This window comes from Schistocerca nitens, chromosome 4 (assembly GCF_023898315.1).
Source record: "Schistocerca nitens isolate TAMUIC-IGC-003100 chromosome 4, iqSchNite1.1, whole genome shotgun sequence".
Classification (NCBI taxonomy): domain Eukaryota; kingdom Metazoa; phylum Arthropoda; class Insecta; order Orthoptera; family Acrididae; genus Schistocerca; species Schistocerca nitens.
This window is the reverse complement of record NC_064617.1, coordinates 271,515,120-271,529,437: the sequence shown is the minus strand read 5'-3', so window position 1 is coordinate 271,529,437 and position 14,318 is coordinate 271,515,120. Positions and strand designations below refer to the sequence as shown.

At 47.0% G+C, this 14,318-nt stretch overlaps 7 non-coding genes across 7 annotated transcripts; 3 read left to right on the top strand and 4 right to left on the bottom strand.

The window, feature by feature from the left end:
* Positions 1 to 5,347: 5,347 nt before the first annotated feature.
* Trnaw-cca (transfer RNA tryptophan (anticodon CCA)) lies at positions 5,348 to 5,419 on the bottom strand. Its single transcript has one exon. It is a non-coding gene; the product is annotated as a tRNA-Trp (tRNA).
* Positions 5,420 to 5,537: 118 nt separating this feature from the next.
* Trnaa-cgc (transfer RNA alanine (anticodon CGC)) lies at positions 5,538 to 5,609 on the top strand. Its single transcript has one exon. It is a non-coding gene; the product is annotated as a tRNA-Ala (tRNA).
* A 275-nt stretch (positions 5,610 to 5,884) lies between these two features.
* Positions 5,885 to 5,956, bottom strand: Trnac-gca (transfer RNA cysteine (anticodon GCA)). The gene has a single exon. It is a non-coding gene; the product is annotated as a tRNA-Cys (tRNA).
* A 318-nt stretch (positions 5,957 to 6,274) lies between these two features.
* On the bottom strand, positions 6,275 to 6,346 carry Trnaw-cca (transfer RNA tryptophan (anticodon CCA)). Its single transcript has one exon. It is a non-coding gene; the product is annotated as a tRNA-Trp (tRNA).
* Positions 6,347 to 6,464: 118 nt separating this feature from the next.
* Positions 6,465 to 6,536, top strand: Trnaa-cgc (transfer RNA alanine (anticodon CGC)). Its single transcript has one exon. It is a non-coding gene; the product is annotated as a tRNA-Ala (tRNA).
* Positions 6,537 to 12,749: 6,213 nt separating this feature from the next.
* Trnaw-cca (transfer RNA tryptophan (anticodon CCA)) lies at positions 12,750 to 12,821 on the bottom strand. Its single transcript has one exon. It is a non-coding gene; the product is annotated as a tRNA-Trp (tRNA).
* Positions 12,822 to 12,939: 118 nt separating this feature from the next.
* On the top strand, positions 12,940 to 13,011 carry Trnaa-cgc (transfer RNA alanine (anticodon CGC)). Its single transcript has one exon. It is a non-coding gene; the product is annotated as a tRNA-Ala (tRNA).
* The last annotated feature ends 1,307 nt before the right edge of the window (positions 13,012 to 14,318 follow it).

The window sequence follows — 14,318 nt, the reverse complement described above, 5'->3', positions numbered from 1 at the left end:
CAACACCCTCTCTTTCAAATGTCAGGCTAAGCATATTTGCAAAATCATCACGGAGGCCTGGCAATCGCAAGCGCTGCCAGTAAGCAGTAAGCATGTACTGCCGAAACGCTAGGTGTCCATCCTCTTCATGACAACTGTTGACAAAATGTACGAAATGGCCAATCAACCACATGACGGTATTGAGCTTCGTTCGCGGAAAAAAGGAAGAATCGGGCCGGACGATGATGTCAATAGTATAAGCGGCTTCAGCAGACCTAGTGACAAAAGCAAGTTGTTTTCTGAGCCAACGCCAATTAGCAAGGTGCCCACAGCAGGTGAATCGATGCTCAAGGGTATCCAGGAGACCACACCGAGTACAGTTGTCCGTGTCAGAAAGACCAATACGGTGCAGACGTACATTGGTGGGGACCAAATTATTAATTACCCTATACCATGTGGACGCCACAGCCATAGAGTGGATCGGCAGACTAACATTCTTCCAGACGTTCCTCCAGGACACGGATGGAGACGGCAGTTCTATTGGATTGGGACCGGCCAGCCCCTCCCAGCGAGCAATCAAGCCCTTGGTCGTTGGCACCGGTCGTCGCGAGAAGACGTCACCGAGGTAACTCACCGCAATGTAAAATTCCCGGATGTGTTTCAACTGAAAATTTAGGCGACCGACATCGACAGGTGGAGCAAGGCTCTCCGGACGCACAACAGTAAAAAGCCTGGATGTAATTGAAGTTACCTCTTGCGTAACAATTGGAGTCGTACGGCGGACGTACAAAGCAGACGCCTTGCGAGTAATGTCAGAGAGGCCCAAGCCTCCCGAAATACGCGGTTTCGTCATAACCTCGTAACGTAACTTGAATAGATGGCCCTTCCATATAAACCTGCTAGACAATTGGCGCAACCTTTTCGCCACCATCATGGGAAGTGGGAACAGCTGAGCAACATAATAAGCTTTACATAGAACGTAGGTGTCTAAGATTCTGACTTTTTGCAAAATGGTAGCAGAGCGCTGCTCATGGACCATCAGAGCCCCCTGTATCTTCTCGGTGACAGATTTCCAATTAAGAGCCGCCATTTTTAGAGGACATCGATCAATGATAATCCCCAAGGACGTATGGCGATCGACTAAAGTGGCCCAAGGGACATCAGCATCGCGAAATCCCCGAATATCAAGGAACTTACATTTACCCTGATTGAGCCGCGCTCCAGAGACACGACAGTATGCATCAACTGCCCCTTTCAACAACGGGATATCATCACGTTGACGGAGGAGAACAACGACATCATCCGCATATGCCTTAACAGTGAGCTTCCCACCAGAGAGGGTCATACCATGAAGCTTGAGAACAATAGTCCGAAGCAGCGGTTCCAGGGACAATAGGAATAAAGACATAGAGAGCGGACTACCCTGAGGCACCCCGCGGCGGATAGCAATGGGCGGCGTCAGCTGCCCATTGACTGACACCCGAGCAGTTATTCCCCTATACAAATTGCCAAGAACACCACGTGATGAAGCGTTAAAACCTATTGTACCTAAAACACGATCTAAAAACACATGACTGACGTGATCAAAAGCCTTATAAAAATCAAGGAAAGCAAAGGCACAATGTACGTTTGTAACCGCCGCAACCGAGATAACATCCCGATATTCGGCTACTGGGGTCAGAATAGATCTATCATGAAAACAACATTGATGTGCACCAATCACACCCCGCAGCAGAGAAGACAACCGGCTATTGAGCGCTCTAGCAGCTGTCTTGTAGTCAAAGTTCAGCAATGTGAGCGGACGAAGATTGGCAGCAGATAAACGACCAGAGGACTTCGGAATTAAAACAATTTTCCCTACTTTAAAATCGGCAGGCACATCAATCCCCCTGACAATCTCATTTAAAATCTGCGTAAAAATGCCACCCAAAAGAGGCCAAAAACGGAGATAGAATTCTTTAGGCAGGCCGTCTGGACCCGGCGATTTACTGGACGGAGAGCGAGCAATAAAATCGAAAACATCATCTACCTGGAACTCCCGGAGAAATTCGCCGTTCGCGTCAGGCGCGATCGTCGCAGTTAGATCCCCAAGGACATCATCCGAATGAGACTCACCAGAATCATCGGCAGAATAGAGACTAGCGTAATACTGATGGAGAGCACGAACCATTTCCTCCTGTGCAATAAGCTGCCGTCCATCATCCACCGTAAGAGAAGAGATGAAGGAGCGACGACGACGAGTCTGATGCCGTAGCAGGTGGTACAAGGATGTCAGTTCACCTTCAACAAGAGAGTGAGGTTTCGACTTAACTCGCAGACCATCCATCTGTCGTCGTTTAAGGCTCAAGAGCTTGGCTTTAATACGACGAACATCATGGATCCGCAGAGGAGAGGTACCCGCCGCATCATATAGTTCACGCAGGACAGAGTAGTAATATTCATACGTGTTCTTAAAATCACGCGCCCTTGCAGCACAGTAAAAAATCAAAGTCTGACGAATCTTGGGCTTGGCAAACGCAGTCCACCATACCAGCAAGGAGGGGTAACGCGGGACAGAGCGAAGACATCGCTCCCACACGGCACTTATAACATCATCTATAGCACTGTCGGCAAGGTGGGAAACATTTAACATCCACTGGGAACGATAAAGTTTTGCAGGTTGGTGACTAAGATTGATAGTTGCAGTAAAAGCACAATGGTCAGAAAAACTAGTAGGAATAACGTCGACAGAAAGAATTTTATCACATAAAAATTCAGAGAAGTAGAATCTGCCGAGTCTACTGCATGAGGACGCGGTAAAAAACGTATATTTCACCAGGGTGGGATATTTGTGTTCCCAAACGTCACGCAGATGCATCGTACGAACTAAGTCATGTAAATCGCGGCAATAATTAAAATTGGGAGACTGGTCTTCAGGGCGTAAAACACAATTAAAATCTCCTCCGAGCAGGAGACTCCGAGGACTCTGGCGCAAAAGATAAATAAGCTCTTCCTTATAAAAGCGCGATCGAGTCACAGTGTGACCCGAACCAGAGGGGGCATACAAAACAACGAGGCGGAGATCAAAAAGACGACAACCAATCCCACGGCCAGAGTCAAGGAATTCAATGTCAGTAATAGGAATGCCCTCTCGAAAGAAAAGAGCAGTTCCTGTCGAATATTCCGGCGCGACATTAAAAACAGTTTGAAATCCAGGTAGAGAGAGATCAGAAAACAACACTTCCTGCAAAAACACTACGTCCGCACAGGCGTCGTAAATAAACTGCCGCAAAGAGGCAATGCGAACGTCGGACTCAATACGGTTAACATTTACGGTAAGAAAGGTGTATGCCTGAACCATAGAGAGAAAAGCGAGAGAGGAAATCACCTACAGCGACGCACCAACGTCACAGTCCATAGCAGGGGAGACGGAGGCATCCGAGGGAGGGGGACTGCTACCCCGTTCCGCGGATCCCTTACGCTTCGGTTTTTTACGAACAGCATTAACGTTCGGCTGAACGCGTAACTTGCGTCGGCTGACGGGCAAGGAAGCTTCAGCCGCCGGTGACGTAGGAGGGTCAAGTTCTGTATCCGACACCACCCGCGCCGGTCCACATGCGGGATCCGGGGTCGCGGGGGAAACATCCGACAAAACGGAATGGTCAACACCGACACTAGCATCCGGCAAACATGGACTGCACGGAGGCGAAACGTGAGCAGGAAGGTCCGAGGCCGCAGAGTTGGAAGGAAGCGGAGCAGCACCGCTGGCAGAGGTATGGGGCAGCGAAGCAGGAAGTTGTCGCGGCTCCACTTGTTGTGACAACGAAGTCGGGTCGGAAGACGGCGCCAAAAGACCCGACCGACAATCCGACTCGAGAGAAGCTGCGTCGGAGGCCGGAGGGGCGCCAGCAGCCGCCACCGGAACCGCTACCTCAGGAGGGCAGGGAGCAGCTACAGTACACGGTGGCTCGGAGGATGCCGGTCGCTCGGACTGGGGCATCTCAGGGAGATCCTCATCCGTACTATTGCCATCGTGTGGGCGACGCCTCTTATTATTCAAAAGTGGCACACCCACCTGAGGGACAGACGGAACAACATCAGATTTCGCACGCAAAGGAGGAAATTCTGTATCAGGGGTGCGCAAAACCTGTGGCGGGGCGCTACTACCAGTGGACTGTGCTACACCAAGAGCAGAACCACCTGCAACGAGGTCGGCGACCGTTAACTTGCGACGCTGTTCGAGAGAATTTTTTAAAACAAATACCCTCCGCGGACAGTCGGTACGCACGTGACCACTTTCATTGCACAAAAAACAGGTGCCAACCTGACCACTATATGTTACATGGACACGATATCCACCGATCTGCAGGTGAGATGGAATATTCTGCTTAACGTGCATTTCGACTGAACGAATACCACTGTAACATTGCAGGCGATGTTGGCTTGACCAGCGTTCAAGGCGAATGCTCTTTACATCACCATACTTTTGTAGACCCTCCTTAAGATAGACATTATCCACCTCCGGTGGAAGGTTGTAAACACGAACACTGGTGTACGTAATGGAAGCATTGGAAAGCAGCACGGTACTTACAGAATTATCCCGATGCCGAAAGAGAACTTGATGACCATATTTAGAAAGAATTTTATCAACCTGAAGTGGGTCCATAAACTTAACAAAGAAAACATACAGTTCGGTAGCAAAATAAGCAGTGTGCACCTGATCCGAATGAACACCAAAGCTATCGACCAACCAGTCATGGATCTCAAGGGAACTAGGTTGCACATGGCGGGTTGACTTGTCAAAAGTAAAACTAACTGTAGCCTGACTAGGAATAACCTGGGACGACATTTTCAAACTATGCGGTCGAAACCGCGACACAAAACACACTGAAAGAAGGACAGAAATTAACACAAGGTACGAAACAACGACGGAGAAACACTCACAGACGTTGCAACACAACACGTAAACAAAAACGATAGTCCACTATACGTAACGCTACAGCGGAGCGGAAGACTAGGCACGTCCACACTGCACGGCGTCTAAAGCGGAACACGACTGAGCTATACCCCCTTTCACGATCTTTCTATTCCCATAACTTAAGGAAAAATATTATACTCTGCCTGGCTAAAGACGTCTAATCGAGCAAAATATTGCGTAATCATTATCTCTCAGTTATATATTAGCGTTAAACGATATAAATATCAAAAATACTAGACAGTTCGTGCCTGGAGAAAGTGCGAGTCGGCGCCTTCACTTTAATGTCAGAACGCGAAAATTGCACTAGTAGCTTTTTTCAAGCAAGTTCTGTACGTCCGTTCTCTGTAATCGTTTGGTATCTGATTAAACTGACATACTCGCCTATGGCTTTCGTAAACGAAAATTTCACTGTGACCCCGACGTGATTTGAACACGCAACCTTCTGATCTGGAGTCAGACGCGCTACCGTTGCGCCACGGAGTCGACGCTGCTTAGGTTTTGTCATGAATAGGTTCCTCGAACACTTACTGTACCGTTCAAACCTAAGAAATAATGACAGTAGGATCCACGAGAGACTCGTCCCAGATGTAGTTGCTCTGGCGGGGGTGTAACTCAGTGGTAGAGTGTCTGCTTCGCATGCAGAAAGTCCTGGGTTCAAATCCCAGCTCCTCCAATTTTTGTTTCTCCGTGCAGCAGTACATGAAAACTTTTGCCTATCACCATATTCTATAAAATTCAGTGTACAAGATTCTTCCCCCAAGCAAGTGGATTTCGTACAGTTCGACCGCATGGCGGGAGGACGATGACCTGCAAGAGCCTGGGCTGCGATCCCCCCATTGAAATGTTGCTCCAAAGCCTTCGGTATGGCGTGCGGAGTGCATCTGAAACATGTTATTTGCAACTCACCGCGACAACCGTCATTTGTTTTTTCGAGATACTGAAAAATGAAGGGGGCACCCGGGATTGAACCGGGGACCTCTCGATCTGCAGTCGAATGCTCTACGACTGAGCTATACCCCCTTTCACGATCTTTCTATTCCCATAACTTAAGGAAAAATATTATACTCTGCCTGGCTAAAGACGTCTAATCGAGCAAAATATTGCGTAATCATTATCTCTCAGTTATATATTAGCGTTAAACGATATAAATATCAAAAATACTAGACAGTTCGCGCCTGGAGAAAGTGCGAGTCGGCGCCTTCACTTTAATGTCAGAACGCGAAAATTGCACTAGTAGCTTTTTTCAAGCAAGTTCTGTTCGTCCGTTCTCTGTAATCGTTTGGTATCTGATTAAACTGACATACTCGCCTATGGCTTTCGTAAACGAAAATTTCACTGTGACCCCGACGTGATTTGAACACGCAACCTTCTGATCTGGAGTCAGACGCGCTACCGTTGCGCCACGGAGTCGACGCTGCTTAGGTCTTGTCATGAATAGGTTCCTCGAACACTTACTGTACCGTTCAAACCTAAGAAATAATGACAGTAGGATCCACGAGAGACTCGTCCCAGATGTAGTTGCTCTGGCGGGGGTGTAACTCAGTGGTAGAGTGTCTGCTTCGCATGCAGAAAGTCCTGGGTTCAAATCCCAGCTCCTCCAATTTTTGTTTCTCCGTGCAGCAGTACATGAAAACTTTTGCCTATCACCATATTCTATAAAATTCAGTGTACAAGATTCTTCCCCCAAGCAAGTGGATTTCGTACAGTTCGACCGCATGGCGGGAGGACGATCACCTGCAAGAGCCTGGGCTGCGATCCCCCCATTGAAATGTTGCTCCAAAGCCTTCGGTATGGCGTGCGGAGTGCATCTGAAACATGTTATTTGCAACTCACCGCGACAACCGTCATTTGTTTTTTCGAGATACTGAAAAATGAAGGGGGCACCCGGGATTGAACCGGGGACCTCTCGATCTGCAGTCGAATGCTCTACGCCTTTTTTTTTTTTTTTTTTTTTTTTTTATCCCTGGTTTACGAGACCAGTGCTCTACCACTTTTTTTTATTTTTTTTTTAGTTTTTTGTTTTGGATGATTATCTCCTGCACCCTAAGCAGGAATCATACCCCCTTTTTTTTTTACTTGTTTTGCGTGAAAGCCAGGTATTCTAACCACTTTTTTGTTTTTGTTTTTTTGTTTTTTTGTTCCATACCATTGTAATGACCCAGGGCAGCTAGGTGGAGGCGTGTTGGGCAGGGGTCGAATCCCGAGGCCTGGCCATGACGTCTCCTCCTCCCTGCACTGAAGCACAGTGGCACCAAGACGTAGTATTTGTCCGTGGTTCGGAGTCTTATGATACGTATATGCGGACACGGGGCTTATGATGCGTTGTCTATCCAAACAGGTAAAAGCTTGGCAGGAAGGCAAAATACTAAGAGCTAACGAGAATGTCTTCCGTATCATGAAGTGAGATCAGTATGCCCCTATACCGGTGCCATTAATGCATCTGGCGCAGGAATGATCAATAGAAGTGGAAACTTAACCAATCCCCTGCTTTTCGAAAACAATACTAAGCATATTCGCAAAGTCCCTCTTAAGATGTGGGAAAGATTTTTGCGTCCAGTACTCATGAATCATGTAACCAATAAACGAAATAAAATCGGAAATACCATCACCATCAACCACTGCAAAAAGGTAACGGCCAAGAAGCCACATAATGGTGTTGTTCTTTGTCCGGGGATAAAAAACCGTGTCCGGCCAGCAGAGGATATCAGTTGTAAATGCCGATTCCGAGCTCCTGGTGAGTAACGCCAATTGTCGGCGCAGCCAGTACCACATGCGAAGACGGTCAGCGCAGGTAAATCGGTGTGGGAGTGTATCAACACAACCACACGTTTGACAAAGCGGAGAGACACATAAACCTATACGATGAAGTCGTTCGTTCGTAGGAATCAGCTGATTAACCACCTTATACCATAGGGAGGCAACAGTTGCAGAATGAACGGGTAAACTAATATTCGTCCATATGTTACGCCAATTAAAACGGGGATACTGCAAAACAATCGGGTTGGAAGAAAAAGACCTGTGCCATTTGGCAAGCAGTGTTCGCGTAGTAAAAACAGGACGACGTTGTAAGTGGAGATCCAGGTAACTAATCTCAATGTAGAAGTCCCGAACATGTCGTAGCTTCGCATTTAGAGACCCTACGTTAATAGGCGGTGACAAGCTCGCAGGACGAACGACATGGAGTAATCGCGAAGTAACAGTCGGGGACTCAGAAAATAAAAGATGGAGGGTTCGCTTAACATAAAGGGCAGCAGCCTTGACACGGACATCGGTGAACGACAAGCCGCCCTCAAGACGCGGCTTCGTAAGAACATCACAACGTAATTTAAAAATGTGCCCCCGCCAAATATATCTGTTAATAAGCTGGGCCATTTTTGCACCCTGCAGTCGGGGAAGCGGAAACAACTGAGCAACGTAATATACTTTACATAAAACATAAGTGTCTAATACACGCTTTTTTTGCAGTAGCGGTATCGAACGCCATGAGTGTTCGAATAAAACACCTTGAAGCTTGGAAATGGCCACTTGCCAATTTTTTGCAGCCATACGAAGAGGACACCGTTCAAGATAGATACCTAAATGTGTATGGTGTTCAACAGCCATAACCCACGGAATAACCACACGTTCAAAGCCCCGCAAATTCAGGAGTTTGCTTTTACGGGGGTTAATACGAGAACCTGAGGCTGCAGAAAATTTATCTAGTTCCATTTTCAACAGCGGCACTTCTGCGGCGGAACGAAGCAAAACAACCAAATCATCAGCATAAGCTGTTGCTGTCTGGGTAACCCCAGAGATCGTAAGACCACGAAGTGTCGAGTTGAGACGTGTGAGGAGTGGTTGAAGGGAGAGAGCATAAAGGGTCATGGATAAAGGGCTACCTTGCGGGACGCCACGTTTAATATCAATGACCTTCGTCAGCTGGCCATTAATGTCAATCTTAGCAGAAATGCCAGTCGTCATATTCTTAAGTACCAGCAGCGCCTTTTCATTAAAACCGAGTCGGCGCAGCAGAAGCTCTAAAAACGAATGGGACACACGATCAAAAGCCTTACTAAAATCAACAAATAAAAGCGCACAGGAAATATTGGTGACAGCGACAATCGACACAATATCACGATACCCCGCCAGAGGCGTCAAGATGGAGCGCCCCGGAAAGCAGCTTTGACAAGGAGTTATCACAGGTGTAAGCAAGAGGGATAGACGTGCATTAACAGCCCTAGCAGCCGTCTTATAATCAAAATTTAAAAGGGTTAAAGGACGAAAGTCACTAGCTGTCTTCAAACCAGCAGCTTTCGGTATCAGGACTACCGTACCTCTCTTGAAAGCGGCTGGAATTGAGCCACCATTCAAAATTTCATTTACTATATCCGTAAAAACAGGCCCTATAATAGTCCAAAAGCGAACAAAAAACTCCTTAGGAAGGCCATCCGGACCAGGAGATTTGTGAGATGGGGAACAAGCAATAAAAGCTGAAATTTCGTCTGCAGTAAAAGGAGCTAAAAATTCCGTATTATGGTCCTCTGTTAAAACTGATGGGATAGCAGTTAAAATCTCGTCTTTATCAACCGCATCAGAATCAGCCACAGCATATAAGGTCTCATAGTAGCAGGTAAGTTCGTGGGTTATTTGATTCTGTAAGGTAAGCCGGCGCCCATCAGCTGCCATAAGGCCGTCAATCAATACACGTCGACGGTTCTTTTGGTGACGAAACAGATGGTACATAGAAGTCATTTCATGTGCTAAGATGGACGGTGGTTTAGATTTAAGCTTCAATCCTTCCATCTGCAGTCGTTTAAGACTAAGGAGCCTGGCTTTAATTTTCCGAATCTCAGAAAGGTGGGCACATGTCATTCTAGAAGTATCATAAAGTTCGCGAAGCACCGAATAATAATACTCAAAAGTCAGTTTCAGATCTCGCGCTCTTTGATAACTGTAGGACATTAAAGTGCGACGTAGTTTTGGCTTCGCACAGTGGATCCACCAGTGAAGCTTTGACGGATAGTATCGCAGAGAACGTAAACACATGTCCCAAGCCGTCTGTATTAGAGGTTCGATGTCAGGGTCATCGAGCAAGGAGACATTTAATTTCCACAGCGGCCGATAAAGTTGAAGAGGCTGACGCTCCAAATTAATTATAACCGCAAGGGCACAATGATCCGTAAAACTGGCTGGAATAACATCTACATTTAAAACAGAAGCACTAAGGGGATCAGAAATATACAATCGGTCAAGGCGACTACTAGAGGTGGCAGTAAAAAATGTAAATTTAACTAAAGTGGGGTGTTTAACCTCCCACGCATCGCGTAGTCGTAGTTGACGTACAAGAGAATGTAGCTCGAAACAATAATTAAAATGAGGGGATTGGTCCTTAGCTTGTAATACACAATTAAAATCACCCCCCAATATCAAAGTCGCAGGATTTTTGCGTAAAAGATAAATCAGATCCTCTTTATAAAAACGAGACCTTTCCTGCCGTTTGCTGGAACCAGAGGGGGCGTAAATATTAACCAAGGTTGTGTCAAATAACCGACAACCAATACCCCTTCCCGAGTCTAAGAGCTCAATTTCGGTAACGGGGATACCGTCACGAATTAGTAAGGCAGTACCTGTGGAAAACTCAGGCGCAAAATTTATAATAGTGCGAAAGCCAGGAACAAACAGGTGTGCAACGGAGACTTCCTGCAGGAAAACAACATCAGCTGCAGAGTCATAAATAAACTGCTGCAGAGACGCTAACTTCAGAGCAGATTGAATGCTATTGATATTTAAGGTAATAAACGTGTACGCCTGCAACATCAACCAAAAAAAAGGGAAAATGAACCCTAATTACACCACATTAGAAGCAACTACATCCATATCATCAACATCAGACATGGCAGAGGGTGATTGCCCGGAATCAACGGAATCAGAGTCATCCTTTGCATGCTTGTGTTTTTTCCGCACCGCGTGAAGATTGGGGGGCACTTTCACCCGACGGCGTATCTGATGCACACCAGTTTCAAGAGCAGGTGGAGTGGGGGGTTCGAGATCAGGCACGTCAACCAAGGCATCCGAAGGATTAGCAGGGCAAGCGGAATCAGAAGAAGGAGCCAGCAAGGGGAAAACTGCATCAGGAACATCGGCACCGGCATCAGAAGGTGTAGGGATTGGAAGTGTAGGAAGTGTAGAAAGAGGTTTGGAATCCGCTGAAGCGGAGCGCGCAGTACTAGGAGCGATTTTCCGACAAACAGCTGGCTGCACCGAAGTGTCGTCAACATGTTGTGATGCCTGTGTCGGGGGGGGGATGTCAACACCACCTCGACCGAATGTTGTGGCTCGTGCGCCGACGGTGGGGCAGCAAGTTTGACGTCATCAGGCAAAGCAGGAGACACAGCGGGAACAGAATCCGAAACAGGCATGGGAGATTCCGGAATTCCCTCGTCAGATTCGCAAACCGGCTGCGAAACAGCAGCTTCATCATCAGTGCTACCGGTATCACTAGCACGACGGCGTTTGTTATTGGAAACAGACGGGATCGGTGTAGGAGCAGCCGATACATCTGGGCGAGTGGGTAACGGGGGAAAACCTGCATCAGAGGAGGGTGTCACCCGTTGTGAAGAATCTACTGCAGGAGGCTGACAAGAAACAGTGGAGGAAGCTGCTGGCACAAGATCGGCAACCGTTAATTTGCGGCGTTGTGCTAGCCCATTTTGAAGCACAAACACCCGCTTAGGGCAATTAGCACGAACATGACCATTCTCATTACATAGAAAACACGTACCAACTTGCCCCTCATAAGTAAGATGAACACGATAACCACATACAACCAGATGGGACGGTATATTCGACTTAATATGCATTTCAACCGATCTGACACCATTATAACATTGCAGCTTATGTTGTGCAGACCAACGTTCATTTCGAATTGACCGAACAGTACCATAACCAAGCAAAGCGTCCTTGAGATAACTGTTTTCAACTTCAGGGGGTAAATTATAGACCCGAACTGTGGTATACGTAATTTCAGCATTTGAAACAGTAACACTGCTAACAGAACCATCTCTATGACGGAACGACACTTGTTCACCATGTTTAAGTAAAATCCTATCTAGCAAAACCGGGTTCAACAATTTCACAAAAAAGCAGTACAGTTCTGTATCAAAATACGCCGTATGTACCTGGTCCGATGTAATGCCAATCGTATCCACAATCCATTCGTGAATTTCCAACGAAGTTGGTTGCACATTCCTGGTGGCCTTGTTAAACTGAAAACTGAGAGTACACTTCCGCGGAAACAACCGGGAAGCCATAACACTTAACTAATGCGGCAAAAGCCGCTATACAACACAAGACACAAAACAAACGTTAAGGCGACGAAACAACGAAGAAAAGAAGACAAAGAAACGTCACACACAGAAAGTAAATAGTCACAACCCGAGGGAAACGGCGGATCGAATACACAGCACGTCCGATCGCTGTCGCGTCTCAAGCGGAACTGCGACTGAGCTATACCCCCTTTCACGATCTTTCTATTCCCATAACTTAAGGAAAAATATTATACTTTGCCTTGCTAAAGACGTCTAATCGAGCAAAATATTGCGTAATCATTATCTCTCAGTTATATATTAGCGTTAAACGATATAAATATCAAAAATACTAGACACTTCGCGCCTGGAGAAAGTGCGAGTCGGCGCCTTCACCATAATGTCAGAACGCGAAAATTGCACTAGCAGCTTTTTTCAAGCAAGTTCTGTTCGTCCGTTCTCTGTAATCGTTTGGTATCTGATTAAACTGACATACTCGCCTATGGCTTTCGTAAACGAAAATTTCATTGTGACCCCGACGTGATTTGAACACGCAACCTTCTGATCTGGAGTCAGACGCGCTACCGTTGCGCCACGGAGTCGACGCTGCTTAGGTCTTGTCATGAATAGGTTCCTCGAACACTTACTGTACCGTTCAAACCTAAGAAATAATGACAGTAGGATCCACGAGAGACTCGTCCCAGATGTAGTTGCTCTGGCGGGGGTGTAACTCAGTGGTAGAGTGTCTGCTTCGCATGCAGAAAGTCCTGGGTTCAAATCCCAGCTCCTCCAATTTTATTCCGGCTTGAGCCGTCGTGGAGAGCGGACGTGTTTACGCTGTGCTCCGTCGCTGCTCAGGGCAAGGCAAGTTTGCTGCTGCTTGTGACGCCATATTCTGTTGTTTATCTTGTTATTAGTTGTTTTTTCGTTCAGTTATCGACACTTCCTTTTGTGCTGTCTGGGTGCTCGTGTTGATGTTTGTGTAATGGTGCCAGTTTGAAGATGGCTTTGATTTCTAGACGGGATACTCTTAAGTTTACTTTTGAACGTGGATGTGTTAAACCGTCTGCCCTAGAATTTCAATATTTTGTGATTGAACAAGTCAGGATTCCTTCCGATGCTATTACTGGAATACATTTGTCGCACCTTGCAACTGTCGGATTTGTTAAACTGAAGGATTCTGCTCTCTGTAGTCGTCTCGTTGAAGAAAGTGGTGGTGTTATGAGATTTACACGTTCTGATGGGAGTGTTACCGAAGTTCACGTCTCTTTTGGTGGCCTTGGTTTGCGTACGGTGCGGATATTTGAACTTCCTTTCGAAATCCCTTGTGATCATGTGAGCGAGGTTTTACGTCCATATGGACGTGTCCTTTCTATTCACGAAGAAAAGTGGGGAAATGATTATCCGTTGCCTGTACTGAACGGCGTGAGGCAGGTTCGAATTGATTTGATGAAGCACATCCCGTCCTTCATCAGTGTCTCCGGGTATCGTGCTTTAGTTATTTATGATGGACAGCCGCGGACTTGTTCAATATGTAACTCAACGGAGCACGTTCGCGCCGAGTGTTCGCGACGTCGGATCGCGCAGTTGCCACCCGGAGACAGCGTCACGCGTTCACCTGGCGTTGTAAATATACCGCTCTCGTATGCGGCAGCGGCTGTCAGCGCTCCACCGTCCCCTCCCGTTGCGACAAGTGTCATCCACGCGACGAGTACCGACAATGTCTCTCAAGCAGTTCCCCTTCACGATTCCACGGTCTCTGACCAGGGTGAACCTGCTTTACCCCGGATACAAAACGAAGTGCCAGTTAACCCAGAGATTTCGCCTGATACTCACCAGCTTCGAACTGATGAGAAAACGCTCCAGGAGTTGGAATACTCAGCCACTGTCGGAGCTACTCTGCCTCACTCCCCACCGGATGACGGGCAAGATATGGTCTCTTCATCTCCTAGATCGCGAAAAAACAAGAAGAGGCGGATTGCCCATCCGGCGGCGGCGCACGAGGTCCCAAAAACCAGGGAAAAGTTGCGTCAGATTACGACGATGGCCAATGACCAAAGCAATGAAGGATCAGAGGAAACTAAGGATATTTCAGATAG